Source organism: Phyllostomus discolor, chromosome 6 (genome assembly GCF_004126475.2).
Source record: "Phyllostomus discolor isolate MPI-MPIP mPhyDis1 chromosome 6, mPhyDis1.pri.v3, whole genome shotgun sequence".
Lineage (NCBI taxonomy): Eukaryota > Metazoa > Chordata > Mammalia > Chiroptera > Phyllostomidae > Phyllostomus > Phyllostomus discolor.
Window position 1 is genome coordinate 134,909,808 of NC_040908.2, and position 4,653 is coordinate 134,914,460.

Consider the following 4,653-nt stretch of genomic DNA (forward strand, 5'->3'; position numbering starts at 1 on the left):
TGACACCGGGGAAAGAGACCATGTGAGTTAGAGAAAGGGAGTTGGTGTGGATCCTGAACACCTGTCTAAGAGAGCCTCCTACCTTTGAGGAGATTCTTGAGCAAATGACAATGGGAAAATAGTGTCTTTATTGTTAAACAGTAATTTAAAATAATACATTAAGTGGACAAATGTCATGAACACAGTTCATAAAAAAAGTAATACAACTGGCTTTTAAACAAATGAAAAGACACTCAACCATTTCATAATAGGAGAAAGGTAGACTAAAATTAAGGTTGAGATACCATTTTTAAGATATCATATTGGCAAAAAAATGCCCAGTGTAGAAAAAGTCATCTTGTTCTTTGTTGGTGGGACTGTAAAATGGTTGTCTCTTTGAAGGTAGTTAGGTAAAAAGCTATTAGAATTAGAAATGCATATAGCTTTTGACCTAGCAATCCCACCACTAGAAATTTACCCTGCGTGAGACCCCACTCAGGAGCACAAAGGCCTGTGTACCAGAGCATTCACTGCCACATTGTCCATAGTTACAACTAGAGACAACCTAAATGTCTATCAAAAAAGAGCAGGTCTGTGCGGTGATGAATGTTAACTGGACTTGTGGTGGTGCTATTTCACGATATATACAAACATGGAATCATTATGTCATATGCCTGAAACTAATACAATGTTAGATGTAAGTTATACTTCAATTTAAAAAATAGGTTAATTATGTCATCCCCACAATAGAATGCTATGCAGCAGTTAAAAGAATGTGCAGTAGATTTCTATGAAATGTCACAGAATGATCTCTAACATACCAAGTGATAAGTAAGATGGAAACCTGTGCATATGGTTTGCTACTATTAATATACAGGGAGCCCCATGGCTGGGTGAGATATCCCTTGTTTGTGCCACCCTCAACAAGAACAGTTTGACATCCATCCATGGACTGAAGTGTGTGGGCACATTGAGGAGGGGAGTTAGTGAAGGCAGGTAGTTAGTAAGGGTAGTTAGTTCCAGTAGGCGAGTGCTCTTTCAAGTGTGAAGGCAGCAACACAAAACTTCGAGGAACAGGAAAAATCAACAAAACATGACACTACCAAAGGATCACAATAATCTTATTAGTCAGCAATCCCAAAGACATGGAGATCTGCAATTTACCTGATAAATGACTCAACATAGCTGTTTTAAGAAAACTCAATGAGCTACAAGGAAATGTAGGAAGACAATTCAATGAAATCAGGAAAACAATAAATGGACAAAATGAGAAATTTAAGAAAGGGATAGAACCCTGGCTGGTGTAACCCAGTGGATTGAGCACTGGCCTGCGAACCAGAAGGGCATGGGTTCAATTTCCAGTCAGGGCACATGCCTGGGTTGCAGGCCAGGTTCCCAGTTGGGGAGTGTGCAATCACATTGATGTTTCTCTCCCTCTCTTTCTCTCTCCCTTTTCTTCTCTCAAAATTAAAAAAAAGTAAAATAAATAAAAATCTTTTAAAAGAAAGAGATAAAAATCATAGAAAAGAATCCAATATGAAGATTCTGAAGCTGAAGAACAGAATGAATGAAGTGGGAGGGAAAATGCAATAGAGAGCATCAACAACAGAATGAATGAAGCAGAAAAAAGAATATATGAGTTAAATGATAAGAACTCTGCAATTACCTAGTCAGAGGAGAACAAAGAAAGAAAACGAGTAAGAAAGCCTACATGATCTGTACAGTACCATCAATAGAGATAATTTGTGAATTATTGGAGTTCCAGAGAAAGAAGGGGGCAGACAGCTTATTTAAAGTAACGATAGCTGAGAACTTCCCAACTCTGGGGCGAGATTTGGATATCCAAGTACATGAAGTTCATAAGGCACCAAGCAAACCAAAGAGGTCCTCTCTAGGACACAGTCTAATAAAGCTGTCAAAAATCAAAGACAACAAGGGAATCTTAAAAGCAGAAAGAGCAAAGAAGCTTATAATTTAATAGGAACTTGTAAAACGATCATCAGGTTTTTCAGCAGAAAACTTACAGCTAGGACAGAACAGGATGATGTAGTAAAAGTGCTCAAGGGGAAGGTTCTAGTCAAGGAACATGTGTGAAGGACCCATGGACATGGACAACAGGGTGGGGATTGACTGTGGGGGGGCAGGAGAGAGCAAAGGGGGTGGGAAATCGGGACAGCTGTAATTGAACAATAATTGCATAAATAAATAAATAAACTCAAAGAGAAAAACTGCCAACTGAGAATGCTCTATCTGGCAAAATTATCCTTTGGAAATGAAAGCAAGATAAAAAATTTCCCCAAAAAACAAAAGCTGAAGAGGTTAATCACCACTAGACCTGCCTTACAATAAATGTTGAAAGGAGTTCTTCAAGCTGAAATAAAAGGATGCTAATTAGTAACATGAAAACATAAAATATACAATATGCTGGTAAAGGTAATTATTTATACAAATCTAGAATACTCCAATAATGTAATAGGATTGTGTGTAAACCACTTAACTCTAATATAAAAGATAAAGGACAAGAGTATTAAAAATAACTACAATAATTTGTTAATGAACACAAATTAATGAATATAAAAAGAGGTCAATTGTGACATCAAAAATGAAAAAAGAAGGAGATGAAAGGGTTGGGTTTTTATATGTGATCAAAGGTAAATTATTATCAGCATAAAATGCACTGTTATATCTATAAAGTGTTATATATAAATCTCTTGGTACCCACAAAACAAAAACCCACAGTAGATTCACAAAAGATAAAGAGAAGGGAATCAAAGAATACCACTATGGAAAATCATCAGTTCACAAAGGAAGGCAGCAAGAGAGGAAGAAAGAAACAAGTGAACTCTAAAATAGCCAGAAAACAATAGCATGCATTAGTGAGTCCTTACCTATCAATAATTACTCTAGGGAAGGTGGGATGGGCAGAGGAAGGCAAAGAGGGAAAAATTGAGACAACTGTAATAAAATAATAAAAAATAATTACTCAAATTTAAAGAGCTAAATTCTCCAGTCAGAAGCCATAGAATGGCTCGATGCACCTCGTTCCCACTGTAAGGACACACAAGCACAAAGAGAGGGAATGGAGAAGGACACCCATGCAAGTGGAACCCAGAGAAAGGGATAGTTATATGAGACCAAATGGACCTTAATCCCAAAATGCTAATAAGAGACCAAGAAAGTCATTGTGTAATGATAAAGGGTCAATTCATCAAGAAGGTGCATAAATATACATGCACCCAACATCAGAACATCTAACTGTATTAAGCAAATACTAAGGTTGGAAGGGAGAAATAGACTGCAGTCATATTAGGGGACTTCAGTACCACACTCTCGACAATAGATACATCACCCAGACAGAAAATAAATAAGGAAGTAATGAATTTGAATGCCACATTAACCCAAATGAACCTCACAGACATCTACAGGACATTCCATTCAGCAGCGGCAGAGTACACATTCTTCTCAAGTACATATGGAACATTCTCCAGGAAAGATATGATAGGTCACAAGACAAGTCTTAGCAAATTTAAGAAGACTGACATCATACGAAGTATCACTTCCAACCACAATGGTTTGAAACTAGAAGTCAGTAACAGGAGAAAGCTGGAAAACTCACAATTGTGTAGAAATTAAACAACATACTTCTGAACAATTAATGGATCAAAGAAGAAATCAACAGGGAAATTTAAAAATATCTCGAAAACAACAACCTGTGGGATGCAGCAAAAGCAGTTTTCAGAGGGAAGTTTATAGAGATATACACCTACTTTTTAAGAACAAAGAAAGAGCTCAAATAAACAGCCTAATTTTACACCTGAAGGGACTAGTAAAAAAAAACAAACAAATTAAGACAAAGTTAGAAGGAAAGAAATAGCAAAGATCACAGCAGAAATAAATGAAATAGAGACCAGAAAAGCAATAGCAAAGAACAACGAAACTAAGAGCTGATTTTTTTTAAGATAACCAAAATTAATGAACCCTTAGCTAGACTAAGAAAAAGAGAGACACCTCAAATAAACAAAATGAGGGATGAAGGAGGAGACATTACAAATGATACCACAGAAATACAAAGAATCGTCAAAAACTACTGAGAACAAATGGATAACCTAGAAGAAACTAATAAATTCCTAGAAACATACAGCCTCCTAAGACAGTCATGAGGAAATAAAAAATCTGAACAAACCAAAAATAAGTAAGGAGATTGAATCAGTAATCAAAAATCTCCCAACAATGAAAAACCAAGGACCCAGATGGCTTTCCTGGTGAATTCTACCAAACATTTAAAAAAGATTTAATGTCAGTCCTTCTCAATTCTTCTAAAAATTTTAACAGAAGGGGACACACCCAAACTTAATTGATGAGGCCAGCGTTACCCTGGCACCAAAGCCCAGCAAGGACACTGCGTGAAAGGGAAACTAGTGCTCGCTCCAGCACACGTGGACTAAAATGGAAACAGTGTAGAAATTAGTGTGGCCCCTGCCCCAGGATGACAGAGAAATGCGTGAAGCCTTCCTCAAGAAAAATAAAATTAATTAATTAATTAAAATAAAATAAAATGCACCCTGCCCATAACAGGCACTCAGTGAATGTATTTTGAATGAATTAGCAATGAATAAATTGCTGTTCACCACTGTGTAGAATACCTGTTACAAAAGTGCTCAATAAATAACTGGA